This window comes from Cyanistes caeruleus, chromosome 1, assembly GCF_971803275.1.
Source record: "Cyanistes caeruleus chromosome 1, bCyaCae1.hap1.1, whole genome shotgun sequence".
Taxonomy (NCBI): Eukaryota; Metazoa; Chordata; class Aves; order Passeriformes; family Paridae; genus Cyanistes; species Cyanistes caeruleus.
Genome location: NC_141701.1, coordinates 146,203,806 through 146,223,518, shown reverse-complemented (window position 1 = coordinate 146,223,518; position 19,713 = coordinate 146,203,806). Strand labels below are relative to the sequence as shown.

General features: G+C 39.7%; 1 long non-coding RNA gene across 2 annotated transcripts in view; it reads left to right on the top strand.

Annotated features, from left to right (window-relative positions):
• The window catches only part of LOC111925496 (uncharacterized), a 43,746-nt gene that overhangs the window by 11,790 nt on the left and 12,243 nt on the right, over positions 1-19,713 (top strand). The window contains exon 3 of one of the 2 annotated variants that reach the window (XR_015279790.1): positions 6,704-6,921. This is a non-coding gene — a long non-coding RNA (uncharacterized LOC111925496). The remainder of the gene's footprint in view (positions 1-6,703; positions 6,922-19,713) is intronic. The other variant, XR_015279791.1, reaches the window with a different exon arrangement.

Sequence of the window (19,713 nt, the reverse complement as noted above, 5' to 3'; positions counted from 1 at the left end):
TGAAATGGATAAAAGGTGGGTCAAGTAAAGAAAGCAAAGCAGCTACCAGAGGGGATGCCATGCCCTTTCCTTGCATACAACCTGATTAATTCTTATTGTTTAATGCCTGGAGGAAACAGTTGCAGATCACTTCAAGGTAGGTATCACAGGGCATGACTTAATTTTTAATACTGGAGGGTATGACACTGCATTTATCACTTTCTTAGCTATTGCAATTTGTTTTTCCTGCCAGACACAGATCCCAGGGTAGTTTATCTCATGAGAACATTGATAATGGGGAAGCACCTTCATCAGAATAGGAGCTCCTTGTGGGAAGATGAACAGAAGAGCTTCTCCTTAGCACTGTTGCCTTCCCTCAATGACTCTGATAAGCCAAAAGCAGGGGTGGAACACGGCTTGTGCACAAGAGGTGGTCTGCAAGGTTCCAGGGAATGGGAGCCTGTAGCTGTGGGTGTACCACGGCCAGTGCCTGGGGGTTTGACAGGAGAGATGGGAATAGCTGTCTCTGGTGCTTTGTCCTGAATATCTTCATGTGCTGATAAAGATGTCCCCAGCTGTGCTTTATGACTGACATTGCAGTATTTAATAATGAGTAAATCATGGGATGGTCCAAGAAGTCCACACAGTGGTGAGTGAGGTTCATAATGAGCAACCACTGCCTGTCTTGCTGAAGGCCTTTGGCTCACTTCTGCCTCCCACTCCTGTGTCCTTATGTACCATTCCAACTCCTCTTCCACACAGCACAGCCACCCCCTGGAAAAGACTCCTGTACCCCATCTTAAGGGCTGTGTTTTGGTTTTCTCCTTGGTTTTCCTTCAACATTTTTGCTTGCTTCTGTGCCTCACACTAGCTGCCAGCCAGACACACATTCCTCCAGCAAACAGCATGTCACTTCCCTCAGCACCCTTATTCACAAGATGTACCTCCTGAATTACTGTTCAAAGCTTTGGGTTTGTTTATTTTTTTTCTTTCCTTTCTACCCCTCCAGTTTTTCCTTGTTGTAAGGATTATCTTTGCTCTGTGTTTTTGCAGAGCCACAGACAAGGAAGGTTGGTTTGACAGCAGCTCTGGGTGCTTCTGCATGTGGGTGAGCCACAGGGTCCCTCCTGGAGCCAGAGGAGGTGTCAAAGTCACGGGCTGGTGTAAATGCACAGCTGAGGCTGTGGCTGTGTCCCTGCCATTTCTTTTCCTTGCTGCTAATGTGCAATAACTCTGCTAGGAAGATTATACAGCTTCCATATGGGGGCTCGCTTTTTCAGTGATTTGTACTAAGAGCTGTTCAGAAGCTGCAAAGTGAATTTTGTTTGCCAACCATGCGAGCCTCTTGCTTGTTTTTCTGGCAGGTGCAGGGAAGACACGGGCCACTTGTTTGCCTCCTAGTTTCTATGCAAGAGCATGGTGACATCTGCTCTGTTTGACATTGTCTGTGCCGTGTGCAGGATGCTGAAACGTGGATTTTTATGACTGCTGCCTCTCTGGGAGCTCTGAGAAAATTAGATATTTGTCTCATGAGGTTCATCTGGTGGGGAAAAACATTTAAATGACTGCATGAGGCTGCAGTGATGCTGTTCTTATCCTTTAAAATGAGAAAGCAGATTGTTTTGCTTTTGTGCCGGGATTTTGTCTCGTACCCAGGTTGATGCTTAGCACTGACAAAAAGAGGACGGGCTGATTGCCACAGAGCTCTGGGCAGCATTTATTCCAGTGTGTATGCACCAGTCTGAACACCCAATAAAAGCACTAGATGGAGATACTTAAATTTATTTGAGCACCAGGGAGCTTTGGCTCCCTGAGTCAAAAGAGCCATAGCTCTGCACACACCTGTGCTGCTGCACGTTGGCCTGGAAATTAATTGCCTGAATTTGACAGAATTGGCTGTGTTTGTGTTAGGAAAGTCCCTTCAGAGGAGCTGATGCTGAGTACCCCCTTTAGCCTCATATTATGATAGTTTTTATTTCAAACCAAACTTAACCTGTTGCTCTGGAGTGAGTTTTCCCACTTGATCAGTAATTTGAAGGTGTTCCAAGGAGCAGCCCTTGGTTTGTAACCCCACACCCCATTTGGGAGTGGGATTTGTACTGCTTTTGGTGAACACCTGGGGAAGAGCTTCTGTTGTAGTTTCCTCCAGAGGAGATTTATTTCATACATGCCAACACTGTGCTGCAGACCAAAGTAAGGGGGATTCACTTGAGAACCTCCTTGCTGCTTTGAACCAAACAGAATACCCTAATGCAGACTCAACCAGCATGAGTTAGACATGACTGGGAGTTTTTCCACATGTGCCCTGTCCATACTAACTGGAACAAATCCACCTGCTCCCATCTTCCCTGTTCTTTGGCTGAAAATGGGAAAAAGTAGATGAAGAAATCTGTGGCACTTAGGAATTGTACTGGAGGGGAGTTGTAAACACTTTCTGTGGGACTGGGCTGGGTGAGCTATGTTCTTGAGCTGAATCACCTTGAAGATGTGTAGGAGATGGGCAGCCAAGTCTGGGATCTGGCCCAAGTACCAGGACAGAAAAAGCAGCACCAAAGTCTGCACTAGAAACTGCTGAACCACATTAGAACCTGTATTTATGGGCAGATGTTATAGTATTTCTCTCTTTCTTCCCACTCTCATCCCCCTTTTAATTCATAGTAGTTTAGGCTTTTCATTTAAAGTTTGAAATTATCCTAAGAGAACGCTTTGAATGAACACCATTTTCCAGTAGAAGGCCTTTATTAAACATTTTTGATTAGCCTTTTTGATTGTTGAATTTTAAAAGATTTCCTCTTGGCATGGTAATCAGGCTTTAAGAAGGAAATTTCTTATAAAAGGACTCAGTGGTTGGTTATAAAAAAAATGCAAACAGATGTGGTTAGCAATAAAATCGCACCATGATGTCTTTTAATTCCATATTAATATGTAATTGAGTAATAAAATAGTGGCCTAATGTTTTGCATGCTGCAGTTTTACATACCCATAATTTATCCTGTAATGTTACCTGGCTTTCTTAATCTCATCACAGTATAAAATTGGAATTCCATTATTGGAATTAAATTCAATTTCTGCTACACTTTATATCTGAGTCTGCCAGGCAGCAGTGAAAACCTTCAGGACAATTTACTAGAAGCTAAAATTGCTGTTTTTCTTTCAGCATAAGACACAAATTAGACAAAACTGCATCTTCCAGTAATGTGGGTAATATACAGAAGCTGAGCTCTACTAAAAAAAGAAAGGGGGTTTTATTTATAATTAAGAGTAGGATAACCACTAAGCCTATAAAGCCATCATCCAGAGTTGATAGTGGGATTTTTATTTTACAGATATTCTGTGTTTTTTTAGGAATCTGTAATCATTCAAAAGCCATACAAAGCCTTGGAAGCTGCCTAGGAGAATTGCTTACCAGCCTATTTTGAATGCATCTGAAACAGATTTAATTTACAGTGATCCTCCAGCAAAGCTTCTCTATAGATTCAGTTCCCTCTGGCTTGCTCTTATATCTAAATCTGTCTTACAGAACAATCTTCCTGGCTTTAATGATACCCAAAATAAATATATAATTATGCTTGTTCCTGTAAGTCATGACCATTTCCATAGGATGAAACAGTACACGTGGGATTTGTTTGAATTTGATGTTAACACAGTCACTGTTGCAGCTCCAAGTGCTCTGCAGACAGAATTCTTTCGACTCCAGCAAAAAAAATTAAATTAAACCCACAAAATAGAGACCATCAGATGATTCCAAGGCTCTTTTGTTATCTCTAAGCTGGGCTTTTTTAGAGATGCCTCAGCGAGGCACAGGGTTTCTGAAGTGTACATTTTACTCATTTTCAACAGCACATTAAGAAAAAACCACAGAGCAAATGTAATACGGATACTTAATTTTGTGGATCTAGCAAACCATAAATGTTGCATGTAGAAGCAGAGGTAGATTAGCTTTTTAGCAGGAGCTGGTGTTATCTGAAAAGTTTCACTGGAAAATTAAGTTTTCTTTTGAAAATGTTCCTTCAGCAAGGATGTGTTGGCAGAGGCAAAGGCTTTGGGAAACACTGTGGGCTCTGTGTGTAGCACCAGGGGATGGATCCTGGTCTGATGTGTCCTCCAAAATGTAACCTGTGACCCTTGGGGCCTCACTGGCTTTTTGCCAACAGAGCATGATGAACATGATCGTGAGAAAAGGCCTTATTTTAGACATTCTCCCAAGAAAACAACATTTCCCTTGGTAAATCACATGTATTTTATGCCAAATAACATTTCTGCTGCTTTGAAATGTGCTGTCAGTTGCCACAAACATCAATTCATTGGTGAAAATGCTGCATGTTATCAGTTTTTATATATTTCAGACATTTTGTTTTCGTAAACCTAGTCATAAAAATCCATATCTCTTCCACTGACAATTTTAATAGAAGTTCAGCCTTAGCAGGATCTGTATTCAGCAAGATGCTGCATCTGCCCAAATCCTTTCACAGAGGAAAATACTCCTCCTGTGGCTACATTAGAGATAGGAAAGGATGTAATAAATTCCACATGTTTTTAAAAAATTGGAGTAAGCTGATGTTGAAGGTTCTGGAGGATTGTGTGTACTCAATGTACTGAGCCAATAGGTACAATGTAGTTCTAAAAAAAAAAAAAAAAAAGTTCAAATCCAGCCTTGTATTAAGGTTTGGCCTCTCAGTGTTCAGGACCTTAAAAATTAACTTTTTTTTTTCTTCACAGAAAAAAAACTGGTTAAGGGTAAGTTTATCTTATTTGCTATTAAATTGGGTGTTCAGGAGCCACTTCATGCCACAGAATGAAATAATTGTAGAGAATTTTTTTTTGTCCTGAGATGTTTTTAAATAAGTTGCAAATCTGATTAAAGAATTTATTCTGTGATTTTTTTTTTGTTATATTTTGCTCTTCACTGAATCCTTTGTGTCACAGATTCTAGCACATCCCAGATGAGCTACTCCTAAGACATCCCAGATATTCTACTCCTAAGACAGCACCCTGAAATTTTTAGCATGCAATTTTAGCACATAATTACTATTTGGTCAAAAGTGCCTTTCCAGTATCTTCATCTTTGCCACTGTGAGTGAAGAAAATGTTATCCTCACCTTGTCCCTATAGAAAGAGGTAATTTTTTGGAAAACATTTGAGCTCCTTTCAATATACATGTAATTTTCTGTCTGGATGTGCCTGAACATTTTGCTGTGCTCAATGCTGAAAAATAGATTTCCTGTAATTTTGAAATTCCCCTGGCACATGACAAGTGACTGAAAAGTGAAGTTACATAAACTTCCAGATCAAAGGATGCTTCTCTCAGGGTACTCTGCTGAGTGACACTGTATGAGAATGAAGCACCCAACTGGAAGCAAATATTTATTCTTGTTTTCCTTTGATCATCAGACATATTAAAAATAGCAGCTCCAAATGAGGTTGCATTCTTGAAGTCTCAGCCATTTATTTGACTGCAGTAACCTTTTTACACCTGCAACTATTATAAATGAAGTTTTACTGCTGCCTGGCAGATGTATTATTTTCTTTTGAAGCACAAAAAAAAAAAAGCAGTTTTGGGGGACATTTTTGTATATCCATGATTTCAAGTATTAGTGGCAGCAAAGAAAGCATAAACTCTTTTCAGCCATTTCATGTATTGTTTTTTTTTTTTTTGTTGGAAATGGTTTAAATACATGGAGGAAGAGCTGATAGATTTTGACACAAACTGTGAAGATGGATCCTGTTACCTTTGTGTTCTCCATGGTTCACACTCCACCTTTGCTGTTGTTCTTGGGGTATTCATATGAGTGACTGTGGGTTATGCTAAAGGACACTTCTGTCCCTCCTGTGGCCCTGCCATTTTCTATCTCCTCCAAAGACCTTGGCAACCAAGTGTTTCAACTGTTTTGCTGTCAAATGCTGTAGAAATTTTTAACATCTGCCCCATTTGCATGCTGCCTCTTGATGATCCACCATGAGTAACTGAGAAACTCTGGCTGCCTAAACTGCAATAAGCCTTAAGGCAATTATTGCTTCCCTCAGTGATCCATGGAAAATCACCTCTCTGCTCATTTAGGAAAATGCAAAGCTTTTCCTTCTTTCAGGGCTTATGTCTTGCCTTGCTGATGGGATGGTAACACCTCTGGTGTTGGTCATAAGCCCTTTAAGGCTCTAATGCAACCATGTGTAAATACATAAATAATCCACTGATTTGACTTCATCTGCCTGTGCTCCCTCTGTGTCGGCTTAGAGCTTCCCAGGCACCCTGGGATTGGTGCTCACCATGGGCACTCAGTCCAAGGCTGAAATAATTTTTGTAAAGTAAAAGAGAGTGTGCATGTGGTAATATTTATGCACTAATCTTCTTTTCTGGCCAGGCTGAAGCTACTCTAAGAAATTGTCTCACAGTTTATTTTTTTTTTTTCCCCAACATATCAGTAGTGACTAAAATTTCTAGTGAAGTTTATGATCCATTGTTCTTTAAAGTGTTGCATGAATGAGTAATTTTGCCTAGAATCTAAAATGGTGAACTTTATACGGAGCACTAAAGTGTCTTAGGGGTATATTTCAGTCATCCCTAAGTCCAACTTTCTATATGTGATAAAATTGTCAGATGAGTAACTCCTTCCTGATAGTCACCTATGCTGTATCCTTTGTGGTTTGTACATCTTATCATTTTAGTTTTATTTGAAAAGTATCAGTAAACTTGTTTTGCTGCCTCCAATGCATTTAATAATTTTAGGTCACATGCAGGTGTCATCTGAAGAGGTGGACACTGAAGGAGGAATCAGCTGTGTTCCCTGCCTGGCAAGGCATAATTGCTACTTCAGGAATGTTAACTGCAAATTGCATGTCAGCAATGGATGCAATCTAATGGGAGATTCTCCTGAGCTTCCCAGATCCACAGGTGTTTCCATCTCCTGATGCCACCAAAGGTTTCTCAGGAAGGAAATGCCACAGGTGAGAAATTCTCAGAACTACTGAAGTGGTTTATTGCTAAAAATACTTCTGAATGTAATAAAATACCTGGGTGTTAGGCTTCTAGTCAGGGAAACTTCTTGGAAACTGAGATGAGCTGCAGGTTGATCAACAGCAGGTAAGCTGCAGTAGTTCTTTCAGAAATAAAATGTGTACTTGTAATAAAGGACTGTTGGGTAAGTGCAATAGATTATATGAGTATGGATAAATGGAAAATAACTTGGTGAAGCTGGTGGAAGGATTCCTACTGTTGCCCATATAAATACTGCAGAAATTTTCTGTCCCAGAAGTTACTAAAATTGTACATTAAATGAACAAAAATATAACCAGAATACTGTTAACATCAGCAATATATACATTGCAAGAGAAAATGTTGCATTCATCAGAAATGAGCCTTTTGCTACCCTCTTCCTAACTCCAGATTTATGAGTCTTCCTAACTCCAGAAGGATGAGTTGAAACTTTTCAGCTGAGAAATGACATCTAAGTATCAGAGATGATCTTGCTTTGAACCACATCACAATTATAGCTTCTTTTGCTAAATTGTGAAGAGAGACAAACAAAAATAGTCTATCAACCATACCAGAAATATGAATACATTATTTGATTGATACCACATGCAAGAGCAGGTGAAAAAAAAATCTACTGAAAGAACATTCTGCTTTTATTTACTCCAATCACTAGTATGTTTCTTCTAAAAACAATGGTGCCATAATTCTCTTTATAAATTAGTGAATTAACTGTACAGTTCCATGGGATTTAGCTATTTAAACTCAGGATTTGTTTCATAACAAGATGTTGTGTTTACAAGAAACATTAATCTTGTGTGTTTGCTACTCCAGCTCTGGGTAACTTAAGTAGAGCAGAGAGGTGGGTGAGTGTGGGTGTTTATTTTACACAGAGCTGGATAACTCTCTTGGTTGACTTCTTTACCTAGCAGTTAATACTGGAAAGAGTAAACAAAGAAAAGTCAGCATCACAGCACTGTATCTGCAGAACTGCATTTAGGGAAATATTTTTGCATTTCTGCTTTACAGATACCAGAAAAGATTGCAAAAGCTGAGAGGAAGAAAAGGATCTGCATGCTCACATATATTATTTGATGGTTATAGGTCTGTCCCACTTATGGAACAAGGGTGGTTGAAACAAGAAGTGCTGTTAACAAGGCATTAGGAGAATGGGATGTTTCTGATCATTAGAGCTCCATGAAGACACAGAAAGTCATAGAATTAATGTAGTGCTCAGTATTTACAAGGAATGTCAATTAGAGACGCTGAGAAATGAAAGAGGGGATAAACACAAATATTTATTTTAAGAACACAGGTGCAAGTTACAAATCTCTACAGCAAATCAAGCCCTGAAATGTTCTAGCTAGAAAAATAGGGGGGAAAAGGTCAGAAGGATGTGGTGTGAACATCATCTGTGGTACTTGTGAGCCCTTCTGATTTGAGTAAAGGGGAGAACTGGAAAAAAGGAGAACTGCCCTGTGGCCTGAGGACTCATGCTCCAGTGGTTTTCTCCATGTGCTGTTAACATCTGGTCATGGATACAGGACAGTCAATCAGTGCTGGAGAAACAGTCTCGGTCTCTCTGCCTTGTTCTCAGCCATGGTAATCACTACCTTGTGTAGTAAAAGTAGGAAGAGACTTGGACAGGATTTATTGATAATGAATTCACTTTATTTTTTTAATTTTTTTTTTTCTTTTTAAACAGCTGCATGGAAAACTCTGTTTTTCCTCCTTTGCTTTTCAGCAGACTTTGATAAATGGGAACCTTAGCATAGGTTTTGCCAGAGAGAGAGAGCTGGTAAGCCGAGAACCTTTTGGTTTCAGGCAGTGTCAGTGACTGCCTTTAGCAATGCTCCTGTGCCAAACGGGGTGGATGTGACACTGAGCACCCTGCTCCTGCCTGGGGGCACACAGTGGTGGGCATGACACCTGCACTGGGAATGCCGGTGGAAATTGCTCAGGCAGGTCAAGGTAGCTGCTGTAAAGCTGCCTTGGAGACTGTGAGATGCATCTCTCTCCATTTTGGACAAATCAGTGGATGCAGGTGCACAGACAAAGCTCCTGGGGTGCAGTGATGCACAGGTCTTACCAATCAAAAGGCTGATGCTGAAGAGGTAAAGAGCTCATTAGATTATTTCAATGAATGAGGTAACACTAGAGGGAGAAAGTGTTTGAAGTATTTATCAAGTGTCTTACAAGTGCCTATGTCTGATAGTCTTTTATCAGACAAAAATAATGGTTTATACTACTTGCAAAAAAGGAGTATATTATAAATTTTTAGTTCTTTGTATGTATTAAACATCTTTTGAGTAATAAGCACTACATTTTAAGAGCAAAACTAAATCTATTGCAAGATTAAAGGTTATCACTGTTCAAATCACCATACTGCTTCTGAGTTATACTTCAGGGAGGGATATCTTACCTAAATCATATTTGTGCCCATAGAATAATTCAAAGAGGATTCTCAGAGTTGGCCTGAACATGTAAAGTCATAGCAACAACTAAGTTTTCTGAATTGGATTCATTTATGACCACCAGAGTTTTCTTTCTGTTGCATGACATTTCCTCACTGAATTCAGGAGTATTTACTGGGAGCAAATCACATTTTCAGACACCTTAAGTGGGAAGCCAAACCCTTATTTTTTACTTGATGCTTTCAATTTAATGAAGAATTATCCAATTCTACAGAATTGGACAACTTTGTAGAAAAAGAGCTTCCCCCTTTTTTCCTCCCATTACCTGCTGTTGGAGCATGGGGTATGTAAATTTACACACCATTTACACATTTACAGATTGTAAATCTCTTGGGAATGCCAAGAGCTAATTTCTTGGTGTTTTTTTTTTTGTTTGTTCATCTTTGGTTTTTTAAATGTATGTATGTGTGTTTTAAGGATTTCTGGAGTTCAGAGCAAACTAGCAGACTCTGGAGGTTTATTCCTGTCAGGGATGCTGTGCTATTGATTCCCACAGAGGAAAGGCTGAATTGTCCAGAACACAGCTCTGGGTCTGCCCCTTTGCTTTTTTCCCAGTGCTGGCAGAGGGATGATGTGGATGAGAGCAGAGTGGGTAGTTTGATAGCACCAGCTGAGACATTGATTTCAGTTTTAGATCAAAAATCCTCTTCTCTAGGTACCTAATGTGAAATCCTCATATGACAGCAGGCACTTAGCTGGGGTTTATCAGACCATCCTCACTGAGGAAAAATACAATGCATTTCATAAAGTGTATTCCCTGGGTGGCTCCTGCTGAGTTAAATGGGACTAAAGCAAATAATTAATGCTTCTCTTAGTAGCATTTTTTCACCCTGACCAATGTATTTGTTGTTATTAAAAGTTATTAAAAGTATTTTTTTTCCAGCCTGACATCCTAGCAGGTAGAACAAGCTTTCATCTCCTTGCACTTTTGATAGCAGCTTTTGCCCACTGTACTTCAGATGTGTGTGAGGAAGGCCTCTTTAATGTGGCAAGAGTAAATATCTGCAGAAATATTTTAATTATTTTAAGATGACTTGTTATAAAGGCTTTCTTCCAATCTCCTTAGCATTTTTGTTTAGCCCTTATTACTGAGAGAACATTGTTCTTTTACCTTGAGATGGAGAACAGAAAGTTTAGGACAGAAATAATAAACTTTTTTACTTCCTTTTAGTTTATTTTTTAAGCTTAAATATTACTGTAGTGGATACTTTCCATGGTATTGATAATAACAATGAGAGATCAGCCATAGATCATAGACTATTGTGATGTAATGGATTATGTATTAAATGCAACTGTACTTTCTTTTACTCAAAGTTTAAATTACATGTGACATTCAGATCAATGAGAGGATTTTGAATTAATGTCTCGTTATCTCCTAATAGAACAATAAACACTAATGCAGGTGTTCCCAGGTAGTAACTTTCTTCAGAATATGGTCTGACTGTAGCAGGCTTTAGTTCATAATAACATTTAATGTATTTCTATATTAACACCAACAGAAACAAAGGTGGGGCAATCCACTGCTGATGCTGAGGTCTGTGTTAATCCTGGTTTCAGCTTGGTGTTAACCCAATCCTCATTTGCTGAATGAGATGGAAGGAATTGAGCTCTTATAAATCCAGCTAAATCCCCAAAGTGTGAAGGGTTTTGTCTGTGAGCGCTGTGTTATGACAACTTTAATCAGCTAAAAAGGAACATATTGGAAAGGTTGTTTGTTACAGGCAAGCACAAGACTGTCCCCTGAGTGTGAGCAGCCTCTGTTAAACCTCTCTGTTAAACCACACTGATGGGACCAATGGCCAGTGTCACATCTCTGCTCAGTTCATATGCTCAGACCTTTGCTTCTCTTTAAGCCTGCTTTAAGCTCCTGTCACAGTTTGATTAATGAGTGTAAAAAACCACAGATTTTGTGAGACAGCAAGAAGGAGTGATAGCAAGAATGAGTTTCTATGAAAATGTGTAAAGCAGAGCTAAAGAAAGTTTGTATCTGACTCTGAAGCCTTAAAGATTTAAAGAAACATTGTGCACAAACTCTTTTAAGAATCAGTGGGGAAAGCCTCAATTTCACCCGTATGCATGGAACCAAAATGATTTCTATTAATAAATTAAGGGCTTGGCCTTGCTAAATTGATTCCAAATATACCAGGGTGAAGAACATTATCTTGCCTAATGAAGTTGTGTAAATGGCTGAAGAAAATTGTCACTGGGATTTTGTTTAAAGAAGTGGAAGAAGAGTTTGGCTGAAAAGCTAAGTACACACCAAGATATGTAATTATGAGAAGATGAGTTAATATTGTTTATCTTTTCTTACTTTAATTTGGATTACTTGTAGCTGGAGAAAGAGGGGAAATTTAGTGTTTTTTTGGGAAAACTGGAATGGTAACAACTGTAACTTTGATTCCACAGAAACAATTACTTTCCATCGGAGCTGGCATTTTGACTGTCTGCTCTGGCTGTCAGTTTGTGCTGCAGCTCTGTGTGTTTGTCCTCAGTGCAAGTCTGGTGTTCTGGTGGTCCTGTCTCCTCACAGAGTCACTGTGAGTGTGTCAACACAGGCTTTAATCCACTGTTGCTGAATCGATGGCCATCTTATTCCCCTTTGTGCTCAAATTGAGGTCAATGATTCTGAAGTGAAGAAATCAATAGGCAATTGATGTCCTGAAGGAGATGAAAAATGAAACCTGACTTGTGGAATAGTGGCACAAGATATACATAAAAATGATGGTGAAATTTGCCTTAGGCAAAGCAGCTTCAAACAACTTGCTGCACCTTTACCAGAGAACTGCTTGCATGTTTGCTAGATCAGACAGAATTTGCTGATGGTTTTGGACCATTTCTTAGACAGTCTTTGCTAGTTTTTCTGTCTTCATTTTCTCAGTTTAGTGTGTTGTAGTAGTTTGTTTGGTTTTGGTTTTTTTTTTGTTTTTTTAAATAATTTTCCTATTATTCTGAGACTGCATCTTGTTCTGAACCTGCCAACATCTCCCATCTCACAACTTTCTCTTTTTATCTTTCTCTTGCTTCTAGCATCCTTATACCTTTTGTGCACTACTCCACACTTTTGGAATCATTATCTCATGTGCTAATGTTTCTTAAAATCCTTCTTAAAATCTCATCTGTTTTCTAAGGCTCTAATAAAAATCCCTTAGACATTAACCAAACCTGTTAAGATGGGTTGATGCGTCTTCTGTGTTGACAACAGAAGCTTCTGGATGAGTCTTAGCTGCTTTCCCTGAATATTATAATTCATTAAACTTGAAGATATTGCTGGTGAATACCCTTCTTTTGCTCTAGCCTTCAAACCCTAAATATTAGTAAAATTGGTTTGTGAATTGGTGTGAGTTAATCCACTACTGCTGAGCCCACAAGCTTTGAGAAGAGCTGCAGAAGTGAGATCCAAGCAGGGCTGAAAATACAGCAGTGTGATCTGTGACTGAGGAAACTGAAATCTTGGTTTCCTGTGGCTTTATATTGTGTGGTTGGATTATCTTCCAGCAAATTAAGCACAGCCTCTGACTGAAACGTTGTCTGAATTTCTAACAGCATTTGTAGCACTCTGCACTCAGGAGGATTCTCTGATGTCTGACTCCATAATTAAAGTGGTGCTGATCTAATTTCTTTCCTCTGCATTGGAACCTCTTTTCACAAAACTTTCAGGGTCTAAATGCATCTAAGCCTTCAGTTCCTCTCTTCACATTTTCACTGAATCTGGCTGAGTTCTGGTTCTGATGTGAAGAGAACGCACAAAGGCTGTGGGAGCCAAACCCCTTTTTGTCTCAAATCCTTCCAAAATGGTTGGAGCAGGAGTCATGGCTCAAATCTTTTGAAAATTGATGGCAGTTCCTCAGTTATGGGAGTGGATGGAGGATTGTCTACAAAAATTTCTGCTTGCCTTTTTGTGTAAAGAGTTGGTAACTCTTGGGAGATACTTTCTGGTGGGCATGCATTTGAAACCACCTTGGTGTGTCAGAAGGTCTAGAGAACAAGGCTTATTATTATTTTACATGTAACATGTTAAGACATGCTTCATTCTTCATTTGCTTTCATTCTAAGCAAAAAGTGGGAAATAAAATTTTGTAGCAAAATGAAAACATACCTACTCTTTCCACAGAGACTTATTTTGTAATTTCCATAGAATTATTCCTTATAGAATTAGAAAGCACGACAAATTTGTTTATAAATTATGTAAAAAAGCAAGAGCATAATTTTGGAAATTATTGGAGAGAAATCCAGATTTTTAAGCAGCCAGAGGGCACCTGTACTTTTGATTTGAAGGAAGTTCTGCTTATGTGGGTAGAATTTGAATTTGGCTTTCACAGTTACTGGAGAGCACAGAGGGGCCTTCTCACTTTGATTTAGGAATTTGCTCTGGATGGGGATATGACAAAAGGGGTTTGGCAGAGTCTGGGTGCTGGCAGAGAGTAGGAAGGAGTTGTTCTTGTGTGTAGGTAGGAAATAAAATATGTCTGTCCATCCACAAATGATGACTGTGGAAGTAGTTTTACACTCTCTGATGAACCCAGGTGATGATGCAAAGTTAAATTTTTTGTCATTCTTGAAGCAAACCTTCCAGTGCTGAAATCCCAGCTGATGGCTGATGCCATGGTGGCTACTGTGAGGAACCACCTGGAAACCAATTTCTGAGGTGCTTTTTGAACACAGCATTATTTTCCTCTGCAGAAACACAGAGAAAAAGAGTGCCTGTAAATGTACATTGGGATTTGGGCAAACCTGTGTTGCATTAAGTCTCCCTGAATTAGTGTTATTTTTCCCAGACATTGCATTTTGGGAAGATTTTTTAATGGAAGGGGTGGCTGAAGCCTTTTAGTAATTTGTAAGCATCTTATAGTGATTGGTTATTGTCATCTAAAAATTTGCTTTTATTTCCTGCTGGAATTTGTTTCACTTTGACATTGGACCTTGTTATGCCTTTGTCTGCTGACCTAAAGATTGTGTTAAGTCAGAAAAATCTTCTTCTTAGAACAGATATTTATAGATTAATTCATCTTAACCTTAAGCCAAACCCAGCATTTTTAAAACTCTTGGTGGAAAGGTGATTTTATACACCTTGAATTATTTTTCCTTATCAGTTCTGAACCTGTGCTTGACCTCTGCACTCTGAGAATGATGACAGAAATGTAATGGACTGATCTCCAGTGAGAATGTCTCCATGGTCTCATAAGCAGGTATTTGTATATTCCCATGGGATATTTCTGCTTTTAGATTTCACGGTTCTACAGCCATCCTAGATGTTGTTAACCTGAGTTATAGAGATATGTGTATTTATTTTTTTGGGCTTAATAATTCAGTGTTTTGCTTCTTAAGGTTCACTGGTACTTTAAGGTAGACTATAGCATTTTTCTTTTCATCCTCTCCTCTTGCTTGTTTGTCTGAAAATTTCACAGAAATTAACTTTTAAAGTGAGCAGTACATGTTTAGAGATAGAAAAATATCCCAAAAGGATATCCTTCCCACTCTTTGTTGTACCCCAGCCATGTCCTAAAAGCCAGTGAAGGAGCAGTCTCAGATTCAGAAGTCAGCAGACAACTACTCATTATTCCTCATTATTTCATTGTGTGTTCCTTATTCTGGTATTATCAGGCAGCAGAGTTGAAACATTTCTTTAGTCTTCCTTTTTTTCAAAGCACTCCAGCCCAACACACTCCAAGGAAAGGATCTCACTAACAGAGTTCAGGGAGCTATCGAGTTTTTCCTTTCTCTGGGCAATAAGCAAATGTGTTTTCTCATTATTTCTTTTGTTGTTAGCACATTAATATGAAACCAGAAAGCAAAGACCAACAGCTAAGGGTGATAAGGGATTTGCTGATGTTTCATGAAGGCAGCTAGATTGCAGCAATACAGCTGGGAAATAGGAATACTAAAGTCTACTCTAAACTCTATTTTATGATAATGACTCATAAAATATCAGTTCTTTGCTTTAAGACATTGTGGCTGTATAGTAACTGCATTTCTGCAGAAAGTATCTCTAAGCTGAGTAGTAAGACTAACTTATCAAATTGAGAGGAAAATGAGGGAAAGATATTATTTTTTTTAGCTCGAATATGATTCTTCTGGCCCCAGATTTTTGAGTAAAAATTGAAGATAAATCTTAAGGAAGGAAAAAAAAATGTGGACTATAAATGTAATAACTTGCTAGAGCCTTTTACGAACCCTCAGTACAAACAATATTTCTTGTGATAGCTTTGAAGATGGAATTTGGGTTATATTTCATGTGCTGATGCATACAACAGTGGCTGTAGTACGTGACAAATATTTCTTTTATTATTTTTTTCTGAGAAAACCTACATGCCATCAATACAAAAACTTCCACCTAGAACTCCCATTGCACTTTTTCTTCTTCACTATAAATCTGCAAGTGTTTTGTTGAGGGGAAACAAAGAACAGCAAAAAATAAAAGATTATAATATTTCATTTTAATTGAGGTCTTTGTTGTGCTCATTGCACTCCAAATGGACTCCAGAAATGCTCTTTGTAGTGAGACCATGTCAAAGAGCCTGGTCTTTAATTTGTGGGAGTAGTGATATTCTGCAGTGCAGCTCCACAGAAGTCAGCAGAGCTGCTTCAGACAGCCCCAGAGGAGGGTCTGCTTTATCTGTTTGGTGTCAGAACAACTTAACAGAGGGTTGGTATCATTCTTCCCAGGTGCAGTTTATTGTGCAGTTATTAAGGTATTTATCTCTGGATGTCTGTAATCGAGCCTTTTGCAGCCAAACCCAGACAACCTGTGCTCCTTTTGGTCAATAGGTCAGGTGAGCTGGACCCTAAAAGAGTTTTTTCCATGGAGCTGGAAGAAGTAGGGCTCTAAGCTTTGAAAAAGGGGGCAGAATACAGATATGTCTAGTCTTTTGTAGATGGTTATCAGCTTGTTTTGCTCTTGATCCTCATCTGAAAGAAATAGATCCATGTTAGTGTGAATATATCCTGGTTTTGACCTGAGATATACCTGGGCTGTGTTACCTGGTGCAATATATGGACTGGTGTAATATATTGGCTATCACCAACCCCACCCCTGCACGGACCCACCATGAACCCATGGTGAACACGGTGGTGTTGGGTCAATTTTGAACTCAGTCATCTTAGAGGTCTTTTCCAATGATTCTGTATTTTTTCATTCTGTGATTTACATGTGCTGATAGAACAAGCTGTCCCTGAGCTGTGCAAATCCACAGTTAGGTACTGTGGGATATGAGAAAAGCTGCTGCAAAAGGGCATTCTGGCTGTTTTGATCCTGCAGAGCACTTCTGTGTGTCACAGGCAGCGACTGGCACTGGAGCCTTTAGAAGCAGGTGTCCAAACGAGGGAAGGAGGATGCTCCATGCAGAATGCACAGTCCCCAGGACTATGTCAGGGAGACAGTTTTCATTTTTATTTACTCCACATGTTTTCCTTTCCCTTGTTTTGCTGCTGTGGAACTCCACTTTAGGGAAGCTGCCTGTGCCTTATGTTGCTGTTGAGCCTTCACCATCCGGACAGCAAAACTGGCTTCGGGTCAGAAAAACAAGTTTGGCCTCTTGTGATTTCTGCAGCCCAGCTGAACAAGCCTGGAATTTGTTGTATATGTGAGGGGAATACGAGTGAGTTCTCACAGCTATCTTATCACTTCTCCTTGTCATTTCTGCTGTTTTGTCTTGCTGCTCCTCCTAATCCACCTCGCAGTTGTGTGCAGTGAACATGTGCAAATACATCGTGGAGCTCTCAAGGAAGGGAAGGAATGCCAGGAGTGACCTTGCATGGCAACGTGGGGATGTTTTTGTAGGGACAGGTTTCAGCAAATTGTTGCTGGCCTTGCCTGTGCCCTGAGCAACTTTGAAACATGAAGTCAGAAGTGCCACAAACACAACCTATCCCCTCCCCTCAGCTTCCACCCAATACAGACTGTTTCTCCAAAATTTATCCCTTGGAGAAAAAAAAAATCTCTTAAAAAGTCCTTATATATGTATCCAGAGATAGGTTAACTTGTGCTCTAATAGAATTTCTGCCTAAGTAACTGGGCAATAATCTAAATTGGTCCAAAATACAACAGCAAAATAGGGAGAGGAAACAATGTACTTTTTTTTTTTTCCTTTTCCTCAGCAAAGGCTGCAGAACTCCAAGGTACTGATAACATTTAGCCTTCTCTTCAGTAAATATCTGTCCCCTGAGGACCCTGACAATGGCTAAAACCCAGTTGTTCACTCCAGCAGAGTTCTAGAAATATCCTGCTGTTCTAAAATTGTAACTGTGAAACAGGATAAACAGGACAGCAATGTCTCATTATAAAAATTCCCTGTGATGCCATTTCTAAATCAAGCTAGTATGCAAGAAGTGTCCTGGAGCAGAAGAGAGGCTTTCCTGTTTTTCATTCCCCTCTGATACTGTCTGTGTGGGAGGCAGCTGTTGGAAGGCCTGCAGAAACTTGAGAATTTGACTGAAAGCCATAAAATTGTACAAATACATTCAAAAGCTTTGTGCAGTTTCTGTTGTAATCTGGGTTGCAAGTTTATGGTGAGACCTGGAAACTTCATCTGCCTATTATTTGATGTGAAAGTTTTGCTATGTATTTTTTGGAACATCTAATTTGAAATATTAAAATGCATCTGTAAAGAAGAGGTGTAAATACTTTCCTGGAATCAACTCCCATGCATGAGACTAATTACAGAAAAGAATTCTCTTCAACATCTATGTCTGCATATGTCTGTTTTCATCTAGGGCTGCTGTTCATTGTTATTCAGGGGTGCTTTCCAACTGTTTTATCATATTGTGTTAATTAAAATGATGTTTTCATTAGCTTCTGTTCATGTATGGTTGGAATCTAGATTTTTGAAGAGAGATTTTAGCAGATAATAGAATGTGGGCAGCACAATGGAGGCCACAGGGAGCTCATTACCCTTTTCCCAATTCATTGTGGTTTCATCAGTCATTAATTCCACTCTAAGTTCCCTGTTGTTAGAATGTACATTGTGAGTGACTTTACTTTTCATATTCAACAATGTGCCACTTTCCATGCATAATACAAAGGTAGACAGTAATTACTGGCAGCATTAGAATACTTCAAAAGATTTAGAGACGTGGAAGAAGGCTCCCTGAGGAGGGTGCGTTTGAGAGTGTTTGAGTCAACAACACAACCTTGTAAGGCTGGAGAAAAAGGCAGTGAAGAAAAGGGCTGATGCTGAACTTGCTCTTAAATCACAAAGTGATAGAGTGGGTTAGGTTGAAGACTCTGGTCTAAGGTTCTGCTTTTAAAGCAGGGCTGACTTCAGTGTTGGGTGATACTGCCCAGGGCCTTTTCCAATTAGGTTGTAAATATTTTTGAGGACACTGATTTCAGGCTTGACTGCCCTTAAGATGTTGAGCTTATACGTATATTTAATGGGATTTTTTCTTCTAACTAGCACCTCTTATCCCTTGTGCTGTTGTGCTTTGCCTCTCTGAACACTTTGTGTGTCTTCTGTCTATACCAACCCACTAAGTAGTTAAAGACAGTAATAAGATTGTCCCTTGGACCCTCTTTTCCAGGAAGAACCAAACCAGTTTTTTCAGCCTCTTGAGGTACTTTGTGTGCTCCAGGCTCTGGAACATCTGCTGTACTCTCTCTTGTGTCTGTGTCCCTCCCATATACAGGAGCCCCAAATGAGACACAGTACTCCATATGCTGTCTTGCAAGTGCCAAACAATGATTAAAAACCACTTCTCTTGACTAGTTCTTGATGCTTTTTGCCCAGTATTTGGTTGTTTATATTTGCTGCAGTGGTGTGCTGCTCACTTGCCCTCCATTTGCCCACCAGCACCCGTGGATCCTTACCTGTGGAGCTGCTTTCCAGCTGCTTGGCCTCTAGCCTGTGCCAGCGTGCAGATTATTCCTCCCCATCTACAGGGAATTTCCTGAACTCTGGGAAATTTCTGCCAGCTCATTTCCCCAGTCTGTCAAGCCCCTTCTGCAGCTCCCTCTTGCCATCCTTGAAAATGCATCTGATGTTTGTCTTGCTCAAGCCACCACAAGCCTCCCCAGCCACCATGGTCTTTTAAAGACACAGAGAACAGATCCTTAATGCATCAACTATCACCCTTGGGTGCTCCCTTCCTGCTCTCACACATTTTGGTACAGGCTGGTGTCGTCCCTTCTTTGGTCTTCTGCCACAAGCAGTGCTTCACTGCCCTTGGCTTTGCCCTCAGCACAGGGGTGTGGGAGGAGACCTTTCAGTAAACACAAAGGTGATGAAAGCACCAAATACCTCATGTATTTCTATGTGGAGGATCAATGTCCATACCCATTTAAATTTACACACTCATGTG